The sequence below is a fragment of the Diabrotica undecimpunctata genome, chromosome 3 (genome assembly GCF_040954645.1).
Source record: "Diabrotica undecimpunctata isolate CICGRU chromosome 3, icDiaUnde3, whole genome shotgun sequence".
In the NCBI taxonomy this organism is placed as follows: Eukaryota; Metazoa; Arthropoda; class Insecta; order Coleoptera; family Chrysomelidae; genus Diabrotica; species Diabrotica undecimpunctata.
Genome location: NC_092805.1, coordinates 87,805,829 through 87,817,949, shown reverse-complemented (window position 1 = coordinate 87,817,949; position 12,121 = coordinate 87,805,829). Strand labels below are relative to the sequence as shown.

Sequence of the window (12,121 nt, the reverse complement as noted above, 5' to 3'; positions counted from 1 at the left end):
GTAGATAAGTTAATTATACACTGTGAGTAATATTGTTTATGGAAAATTTCTATCTCCGTTGTATCAATGTATAAGTAAGCAACTGTACCGATATTAATTTAAACCATGTTAACACATAATCAGTATTACATCATTATTCACCCGCATATTGTTTGCGTTGCCAACGATCTGAGGGCATGTTTTCCTTAACAAATACAGTAATTCGTTTATGAACACTCTGTCAAATCCTAATTTACATTTACTGTCGGGGGAAATGCATATAATACGATGCCATTTCCAAAATCAGTTAATTTGGATACAACTTATAGGTATATTCGTGTAGGCAACAACATTTTAAAATTATTTAAAAGAATAGAAATAATTCATAATTTAATATTGCGTGACATTAAATTATCTGTTGTATCCCAAGATTGTTTGTAAACAACTGGCGCAGCTTTTATTATTATGATTACTTACATTAGGATTATAATTTTATTGCTTTACTTTAAAAATATTTTTTGCTATAGAAACCAAGATATTCTAATTTTAATTAATTAAGTGAATTTGGCCAATTCATTAAAGTTGGTAAAAATATGGATTGAAATACATCTACAGTACGTTGTGTTTAAAATGCTGGATCACAAATCAACGAGAATAACGTCATAGTGGTACGATAATGTCAGAAAAGCTACAGACCAAGAAGTACATCGTTAGAGACCAATTTTCTACATCAGTTGATCATGTTTTCTACATCAGCGAAGAGACTAAAAGAAGAATAGTGCTTGCCAACAAGAGTTACTAGGGATTGAGAAGACAGATAGCGTCAACACTACGCAGAAAAATTAAAGTGACCATCTATAAAACACTAATAAGACCACTGCTAACATATGGAACAGAAACACCAAGACACCTTTCTTACACAGAAGGACCAAGAACTGCTTAAACGTTTCAAATGAAAAATCATAAGAAGAATATATGGAGGAATAAAAGAGCAAGGTTTGTGGAGCAGGGGTTAACTTTGAGTTTTCGAAGTTTCGGGGAACCCGACGTTGTAAGATTCATTAAGGTAGTACGCTTTAGATGGATTGGGCATGTAATCAGGCGAGAGAAAGGTGCAACAGTCAGACAAGTTTTTGACCGAATAGGCCGATAGGAAAACGTACCAGAGGAAGACCGAGACGTAGGTATCAAGACAGCATAGAGGACGACTTATAATCTATTGGAGTTAGAGCATGGAGAAGACTTTCCATAGGCAGGGATCAATGGAGGATTGTTCCAAAGAAGGCTAACGAGCGTAGCATCACACCACTGATGATGATGACAGGAACAGGAGCTATCACAAGTAGAACACACCGAATATTAAAAACACTAGAGATGAAAATCATATGAACAGAAGTGAAAACATTAACAAGCTATGCAAAGTAAATCCGGGTTATGGATAAGTTTTTAAATAAATGAACTGTCGAAAATTTTATTAAATATTATACAACCATTTGCAAATGACACATTTATAAAAAAATACACAACATTTTTTAAATAAATTATTAAATATTGAATTTAATTCAAATAATATTTTAGTAAGTTTTGACATAAATAGTTTATTTACAAATGTGCCATTAGATAAGACTTTGAATGTAGTCAAGACAAAATTAAAGAGTGATGATACATTGGCAACTAGAACAAGACTAAACATATCAGCTATAATGGAGTTATTGACATTATGTATTGATAATATATATTTTCAACTAAATAATGAATTATATTAACAAAATTTTGGTCTAGCAATGGGCTCTAGTGTATCTCCATGATTAGTCGATATATTTATAAGATTTTGAAACAAATATTATTTCTAAACAAAATTTAAAACCCTCAGTATGGTGGAGATATGTAGATGATGTATTCTCAATATGGCCTAATGGATCAGAGTTGTTGGACACATTCCTGAATGATATAAACGATAAAGAAGAGACAATAACATTTACCATGGAAAAGGAATATAATAACACACTACCTTTCCTGGTTGTTTTAATGTCTATGAACGATACTGAATATGAGACTCAGGTATATGGAAAACCAACACACACCAACAGATATTTAAATTTCAAATCAAATCACAATATTAATATTAAAAATGGACTCATTAAATCCTTATTATACGATAGAGCCAAAATTGCTTGTTCTAACGAAAATTCGATCTTAGAGGAAAAACATTTGTTAACATCTGTTTTATTAAAAAATGATTATCCTTTATCGTTTATAAATAAGGAATTTTCAACAATCGACCGAATATAGCAGAACAACTTAGAACGAGATCCTACATCATAAACAAGGAATAATACGCGGAAAATAACAATACCATACATAAAAGAATTATCAGAAAAATCGGTTGCCTGTAAAGTCGGATTTACGGGCGAAGATTTTACGTAACAACGTCTTTTTCTCGGTAGAATATTTATTGATATGAATATTATTAAATTGCACAATAGGAACAAGGAATTGAATGAAAATAAGAATTGCACAAATTTTAACTATAGAAATATATTTTGTTTACTAAAACATTGTACATGTAAACTTAAACTTAACTAATTTCTATTTGAGTGATTTTGTTGAGGATAGGACGATGATAGGAGAAATAGCATCGCACCAGCGGACCGATCATGTTTGAGTGGGAGAGAGACGCAAGTCATTCGCCGGTCCGGCGGGCCTCGTTCGGTGACTCATCGTAACAGACGTGAGCGGGCGTTACACTTTTTCATGAGTGACTCCGAGCCACAACCTAATTTAAGACGTTGTCACGTCAAAAATTAAAAGAAACGGATGGTAAAAAGAGAAAAATCAAAGAAGCGGCTCTAATTATGCTAAATGAGACCAATTGTGTCGCAAATTCCTGTACGCCTACTGTATGCAGTAGGATCTGGTTACCCATATTAAAAGAGGAAGTTAATAAAAAGAAAATAGCAGTATTAGTAAGTCAGTCGAGGATACATCATTTATGTTTTTTGAATAACAAACATCTAAAATCAGAATTTGGTGTTTATTGAGAGTAAACTAAATGTAAGACCAAATACATACCATGTCGGGATAGTATTATAACGTTTTTTTCCTGGTTTTTTCGTCATGATTTTCTATGGAATCACTAACAGGAGAATTTTACTGTCATCATGACGTGTGATTGTCTTTTTAAAGACGAATTACATGCTGTTTTTTTTCTGACCGATATTCTCAAGTTAAAGTTGATTTTATGTAATCGAATGTACTATCTTACAATAAAGTCGTCCCAGGAACGCCCCTCAGCAATATTGGCAATTTCATTTTAAAGTCCTTTACTTTAAAATGTATAATATATGTCTGAATTGTCAATATAAATGAATCAGATAAAATTAAATTATTATAAGACTTTTTCAACAAGTAACAGAAAAAATTTTTGTTTAATTTATTAATGTTTGTATTTTGATTTCCGAAATGGAAATTGAAACGTCAATAAACTTACTTTAACCTTCAATTGTGGCTTATTCCCATTAAAATAATAATTACTTTAAAATGCTACAAGAAAATAGCTTCAGAACAAGAATATAAATGAAGAAGACAGAGAGATTGAAGTGTTTTTACCAATGGTCAATTCTATGTTCTTATTCGATACAGTACAGATATATGAAATTTCATAGGTTACGAGCTTTTTTTTAAACTTTTAGTATATTACTGATTAGATTAATTAATTTGAAGTATGTGCATTTATTGATTGTCAATATTTCATGAGAATGCGAGATGGAGAGCTTCTGGAAATGTAAATGTTAACGCTGCCGATTCACTCGAGAATACCGGTTTAGGAGTATTTAGTTGGAATCTGTTTTATGTCCTTTTGGCAATCTAGTGCAAAGCAAATACTTTTTTGAGGCGGCGCTGTTGAAAACAACTAATACATTTCATATTTTATGCACAACTACTCCATCAAAGCCCTGCGCATATATTTACATCTCAAGCATTTTAAAAATTTCCAAGTTGGCAAATAAAATTTCCCATGAAAGATTATGTTTCCGTCGAGCTTCTGTGAAAAGGTCGTATATCCTGAAAAAATGAAGGATTTCAATAAACCCCTTTGAAGCTCGGGATTTGGTAGAGCATTTTACGAGTTGATCTTTACGACCTGGATCCAGGCTAAGGATAAATGCGAGCCTCTGCCAATAAATTCGTTTTCCATTTTTTTTTGTCGGGCTTTCCAGAGGAAGTGATCCCGAAATCACTTTATAAATATAAAATTCGAGACCGTTGGTCGGCGCATCCGCCTGTAATTTAAGACTCAAATACTGCAATTTAGATTTTTCTTTCAAGCCGTAATAAATATAAAGACTGCGTTCCAGTCCTATTATCCGTTTTATTACTGATTTTCTTCACTGGAAAATAAGTGTTAGTTGTCAAGACAAATTTTCCTAAAAATATATGACCAAATTTCGTTATTTTGATGTTAGGTACAATGCATTAAAAAGAATTATAATTACTATTTTTGACGATTCTGGATTATCGGTGAAATCTTTGACTTAAACGGTCCACTGTACTGAGAAATTTAACAGCAAATATTTGAAGAACTGTCGAAGACAAGCAAAAATACGATTTTAACTGATAATATATTTTACATTAATTTAGAGAAATATCCAATTTATTAGTGCAAAAATAGAAGATCATTACAAAATTGTTTCTAAATTGTAGTGGTAAGTATTTACTGATAAAATAAATAACAATATCACTAAAAATTTTTCTTAATGAGAAAATGAAAACATAGTACCTTACAGTGTAATCAAGAATTACATCCATACTCGAGAATCACTGTCGTCCGTATTTTCTTTTGGATTGTAAATAACGACTAGGTTAATTCCTTCGATGCGATTTTCAGGCATAAAACCAAATTGCAGGAGTAGCAGTATTCAATGCTTCTTGCCATATTTCTAAACTGCTGCGTCATTGTTATCGTTACATCCAATATAGTTATCAGAGTAAAAAATTTATTTAAATCCTTTATAAAAGGTATATCATTAAAACACCCTATCGGGCTACATCACCGAACGTTTTCGGAATTATTATTTCATCATCAGTGTTATCTAGATGTACATGTTTTGAGCCACTAAATACTTGGGTAAAAACCCGTTAAATATTCTTAAATTTAATTTAAGTTATTTGATTTTATATACTAGGATGTTTAAGGGTGTGTTCATAACGGAGACCATCGCACCGTCTCCTCGCCTAGAGCGTAGCACTGATGGTGAACGCTCGCATTTAAAGTAATACATTTATTTTACCGAAAATCGATTAAATGATACATACCATCCCATGGCCCGAGCGAGGGTCGGCGCCTCGTTATGGACGCACGCGAAGTTACAACAGGAATTGATAACATGGCAACCTAAGACTCCACTGGAGGTTGCTAGTCCTGAGACAAAGTATCTAAACTTGTTGATAGCAACTATCTTGTTGATAGAAGAGTTGCTATTAACAAGATAGTTGTATCAACCGCAATATTCATCGCCGATACATCAGCATATTCTAGTCTAGTAGTCTGGGTAGTGGTAGGAGTCAAAGACAGACTGGGTGAGATAAAGGCAGGATTTTTAAGAAAAGATTTTAGAGTGGTGCTACGTAGCGCCATCTACTTTAAATCATAGAAAATAAAAAACACTTTGTTTCTGAACTACATAACAATCTCTGAAGCTATTTTCTTGTGGCATCTTACAGGAATTACTATTTTAATGAGAATAAGCCACAATTGAAGTTTAAAATAAGTTTGTTGACGTTTCAATTTCCACTTCGGAAATCGTTCTCAAAATACAAACGTTAATAAATTAAACAAATTTTGTTTTTGTTACTTGTTGAAAAATTCTTCTACATGTTTTTTCTTTTCGGGCATTTTATATAATTATAATGTCTTGAATTTTAAACTACAACCCTCAGGAAGATTTTTAGTCTTAGGGTATAATCTAGATTTATATTCTGCGACCTCTACTTCACTTTTTCTGTTTTTCAAAACTGAGTTTTGTCTCACGAATACACAATGCATTACACACACGTTTATGTAGGATTGAACTGGCTTCAACTGCCTTTTTCAGCAGTAAAATAAGCGTGTAAATTAAATATTACTTGATTTATATCTAAAACACGTCTCGACGTTTTCACTATACACAAATCAACCCTTTCCAGTCACAAGTCCTACTATGAAAAACTTATTAGGGTACCATTAATTTGCCACAAGTATCTAGATGAGCAAACAATTGCTTAAAAAGGTGACGGAGTTTGAGTATCTAGGAGTAATGCTAACAAGTAAAGAGGAAAAAGACAAGAAATTGAGAAGCGGATTTCGAGAAGAAGGAAGAGAGACAAAATTTAGACTGTACCAAACAGTGATCCAACTCACGGTCCTGTGCAGAAGCGAAACGTGGGTACAAATATTAAGAAAATGGGCTGAACATGTGGGAACGGAATGTGGGAAGAAAGATATTCGGGAGAGTAAAAGACTATAAAGACGTTTGGAGGAGACGAACAAATGCCGAGAGCTATAAGGGAAACCATAAATTAGCCAGATCGTCAGGACAAAGAGACTTAGATGGTTAGGTCATCTTGCGAGAATGGTAGACGGAAGGTGAGCAAAGGACTCGCTGCTGAAGGGGAGGGAAATAAGAGAAGAGAACGACCACGAAAAAAGTGGTTAGAAGCGTTTAAGGAAGAACTACAAACAACTGGGATAACAGTGGAAACATTCTAAGCAATGGGTCTTTAGGGCCTGTTGATCTATGTACATATATATATATATATATATATATATATATATATATATATATATATATATATATATGTATATATATTAAGGAACACTCGAAGAGTGGTGGGTTTTTCGGTGAAAGTGGAGAAATAAAAGAAATAAAAGAATAAAAGACAAAGAAGGTGGCAAAAAGACAAATTTATCATATTCTTTAAATGTACCGCTCTATTGCACTAGAGGTTGGTATTTCGCCTTGCTGTTCTGTCATATTTTGACCTCAAGACCACTGTCTTTTCACGTTGTTGGCGTGGGTGTTACATCTGTTACATTCATTTACCTGCGGCACCTAGTAAGCTAAAGACTGATAACTTCATTTTACTTTTAAATATTATATTTCAATCTTAATCTATTCAATAATGTTACCTAAAGTCAAAATTAAATTTAACTGATAATATACTGTTGGTAGTGCATCTTATGATCTTTCTAGTTCTCTACGTATCAATTTTAATGTTTTTACTAAGTTTTTTACAAAAATTTTTTATATACATGTATGATTATCACATGTTCTTTTGCTGTGTCAAGTTTGTTAATTTGTAAACTGTACCTAGTTTCAATTAATTGTTTATACAACTTGATCTCAAAATGTCCATTGTCGTAAGCTTTTTCACACATTTAATATCATTGACTGCTACATGTCTTTTTAAGGTAACACACATTTATAACTTTTCTATGGATGTTTGGTTTTTCATATTGTTCTTTTTAGATGAACTGATGATGCTTTCTGAGTAGAAAGCGAAACGTCTTCAATAGATGAAGTAGCCACCTTCTTTGTCTTTTATTTCTCCACTTTTACCGAAAAACCCACCACTCTTCGAATGTTCCTTAATTGATATTGGATTGACGGTCGTACTCCTTTTCTCGATATATATATATATATATATATATATATATATATATATATATATATATATATATATATACATATATATATATATACATATATATATATATATATATATATATATATATATATATATATATATATATATATATATGGTATATATATTGCACCGGTTTGGTAGTATCACTAAAAGTAAGGTGTAAGTTTCTCCTTACGGTCAAAAACCCAATAAATATAATATCCCCAATAACTAATGCCTAATATAACTACTACCTCCGAAAGTTGGGAGCCAATTGCTAGGCCTCTTCTAGATCAGTCTCTCAGGTGTGAGAACGTCTTATCTTAGAAGTAAATCCGAAAAATGAGTTTGGCTGGGACAAATAAACTATTTATTGTACATAAAACATATAAATAAAATAATTTAATATTAAATTAAAATCAAAGCAAATCTTGTCTGTGGTTGACAGGATAACTTGCTGGTGGCTTCTGATGTTAGTTGAATGGATTTTAGCTGAATTAGTAGACTGTAAGTTAATGGAGATGCCGGTATCAAGCCAGTTGTAGTTCTAAGCAACTATTGAGTTATGCGTATCTGCTATGCTCCTGCAGTTGTCATCCCTCTATATGGTGCACCATGATGTTTTTAGAAAGTTGCGCCCAACAAGGGGGAACAGGAACAATTTATTTTAGGTCCAAAAAAAACTAAAATAATAAATCTTGAGTTAGCGAATGCATATGTTTTAAAATATTTCTTTGCCGTATGAAGATTGGAAATCTTCTTCTTTAAGTTCCATCTTCTATCGAAGGTTGGAAATCATCATGGCTATGCGGACTCTGTTGACTGCCGCTCTAAAAAGTTCTGCACTACTACATTCAAACCATTCGCTTAAGTTCTTAACACGTTCAAGTCCGACAACGCGACGTCGCGTTCAGTGAATATAGCCTCAGAGGCCACCAACGCGAGTCGCGCGGTCTTTGACTATATGACAATATATGAACGTTATCTCAACGGATTTTTCACGAATTACAACAAATATTTGCTGGCCGCTTCGAAACACTGGCATATACTGGAGTTTGTGTTTGGTTTTCGAATTCTGATGTTAAACTTTATTCTGAGTATATGACAATGTATGAATGTTATCTAGGCGGATTTTTCAAAAATTATAACAAATATCTTCTGTCCCATTGATAAATTGGATGATAAAATATGAAACCCTCAATTTCATTGCTTACTTTTTAAATATTCAAGCTAGACGTGCTCGAAAACGACAAAATTAGCTGTAATAAAAGGTTGTAAAGTAATAAAATTAAAAGCATCGGTAAGCATTGAAAGAATCACCAGATGTATTTAGATTATATGAAATTTGCAATAATTTGTTGTATTATCATAATCTAATGCCGTCGGTTTATTTTGCTATGCATTCAGTAATATTTTCTACGCCTTCGGTGTTAGATGTTTTTTGGTTTTACTGTTAGTCATTACACGTGTTTTGCTAAATACTTCAATTTTAAATTATTTTTAAAATGAGTGGTGAATATTGCCAACCTTCGACTACTAAACGAGGTAGGTGGGAAACTTCTCAGCCAATCTCAGATGATGAATTATTACACATATTAGAAGATTCACATGACGCTAGTGATGAAGATTTATATTGTGATCAAGATGATCGGACAGACGATCCTAATTTACAAGAAGAATCTGAAGATGATGATGGTGATGATGAGTCTCAAAATATTATTGAATGTGCTACCATCTCAATTACAGTGCTACCATTTACAGCAATACCAGGATTTAAAATTAATGTGGGTGGCAGCAATCCTATTGATTACTTCAATTTATTGGCATGTGAATTATTCTATGACCTAATTATTCAAAATAGCAATTTATATGCCGTTGATATTCTTTCTCTAAGTAAATCTGAGAAAAGTAGAATTGCAGCTTGGAAGGATATAACTGTAGAAGAATTTAAAATTTTTCTTGGTTTGTTGTTTCACATGGGAACCATAAAAATTAATCGTATGAATGATTATTGGAAGAAAAATCATTTATTTAGTATTCCAGTGTTTGGACAATACATGAGCCGAAATCGTTTTATGTTAATTTTGCGTGCCTTACATTTTAACAATAATAGTGACAATAACCAGTCCAGACTTGCCAAGATATCTCCATTATTAGATTTTTTTAATAATAAAATGGAGAATCTTTATTATCCAGAAAGAAAATTAGCCCTGGATGAATCTATGATTTTATGGAGAGGAAGACTTAGTTTTCGTCAATTTCTCAAGGGCAAACGACACAAATATGGTGTCAAACTGTATACTTTGGCAGAATGTACCGGGATGATTCAACGCATATTAGTTTATAGTGGAGCTAGTGACCCTGTAGTTGGAGGACGTAATCATACGGAAAAAGTAGTGCTAAATTTGATGGATTCGAAACTAAATTTTGGTCACTCCTTATATATGGATAATTTTTATAATAGTGTTCCATTGTGTAAAAAACTACTTTCGGTTAAAACTTATCTTACAGGAACATTGAGAACAGGAAGAGCGGAAAATCCACACGAAGTTGTTTCTCAAAAATTAAAACAAAATGAACTGGTGAGTGCTTACAATAATAAAGGGATATGTGTGTGTAAATGGAAAGATCAGCGAGATATTTTAATGATCTCTTCCGAATTTGGTCATGAAATGGTTCCAACAATATCTAGGAAAGGAATTGATAAAGAAAAGCCCCGTTTAGTCGCTGAATATAACAAAAATAAAGGTGGTATTGACTTAGGCGACCAGATGTTAAACTATTATAGTTGCGAACACAAAACTATGAGGTGATACAAAAAAATAGGCATACATATTTTTCAAATTATGCTAATCAACGCATACTATTTCTATAATAATTATGTCATTATATGACTTTCGATTGTCGGTGATTGATAGTCTTTTGGGACCAAACCCAAAAATCCCTCAAGTCAAGAAAAATTTGACGTTTCATTTGCCATTCCATTACCCTAAATCAGCTAATGGTATTACAAAACGACGACGGTGTAAATATTGCTGGCAAACTAAAAAAGAAAGAAAGGGCCCATTGTTTCATTGTGCGGAGTGCCCTGAACATCCGGGATTGTGCTTAGAAAATTGTTTTAGACGTTTTCATGAAGAAATTGAAAATTAGATAATTTGTTTTCTTGATGTTGTTGCCATTTAATAATTACTTATGTTAGTTATCTAGGTTCATAATTATATCTTTTCTCAATCAGATTATTATTATTTTTTTAAGTTCAGCCGACACATTTTCTGCCCTGTGGCCACCAACGCGACTCACGCGGTGAGTTTTTTTTTGTGACCAAATTAATTTTTTTTGTACCCATATTTATTATAAATGACTTTTTAAAGTGTACCTTAAAAATTAATTAGTTTACACAAATACATCTCAGTGGCCCACTCTTTTCCCTTAAAAAAAGAGACGGAGCTGAACGTGTTAAGCCAGGATATTCTTCGTCTTCCCACATTTCGCTTTCCTCGGATTTTGCCTTGCACAATAAGTTGTAATAATGCGTATTTTTGCCCTCTCATCACATGTCCTAAGTACTCAAGTTTTCGTCTTTTGATAGTTAATATTATTTCCGCCTCATTTTTGGAAAAAGTGCAGTAATAAATAGAAAATAGCAAATTGACAAGGATAAAATGAATATAAATGTTATTAAATGAATTAGTTAAATTATGTTAAAGATACTAACTGCATATGGGACGAATTATAAGGTTAAAAGAAACATGTGGGGTGGAGATTATGTATGTATAAAAAGAAGTCAAATATGAAACAAAAAGACACTGGATATTGGCTAAATATTAAATAACTTACCCCAAGAAAAGAATTAATAATATAAATGAATTTTCAATCCAAGCATGCCTTTTTATAGATGAAGGACTACTTGTCTTTCTTCTTCAGATTTGAAGTGATATAACAGAGCAGAGTTGCCAACTGTATACAATATACTTTATCGATTGAAGTGTGGCATAGAAATTTTATGTTTCACGGCATAGAACATAATAGGGACTGAATAAAGGAATTAGATATTAAGTGAAAATGAAAATTGGAATTTAGAATATGACAGAATATTTAGTAAATAGAAAGTTGAATGAAGAGTTGAGCGTCAAATATTTTTAGAATAAAAATAGTAAAATGAATGATAACGTTAATAAATGAATAAGATCAATAGAAATTGAAACAAAATAAATATTATAAAGTTACAACCTCCAAGATCGGCAAGGTCTCAGATAAGGTGAAATCTACCAATACCCTGACCTGATATTTCACTATCTCAGCTCCTCGTCGCGCTAGCAAGTGGTCACAAGAAAGGAACATTCCATTACAATGAAAACCTACTGACAGAGGAGAAAAACTCAGTCATGAGAAAGACGAAAAATGCTTTAAATCTAAAAAAATTAAATATTTGAACAAATATTAGAATTTTAATGACAAAGCAGTTAGATGTCTG

General features: G+C 32.4%; 1 protein-coding gene across 1 annotated transcript in view; it reads left to right on the top strand.

The window, feature by feature from the left end:
• Cals (calsyntenin 1) overlaps positions 1-12,121 on the top strand; it is a 457,567-nt gene that overhangs the window by 338,358 nt on the left and 107,088 nt on the right. The gene's annotated exons all lie outside the window — the stretch shown is intronic.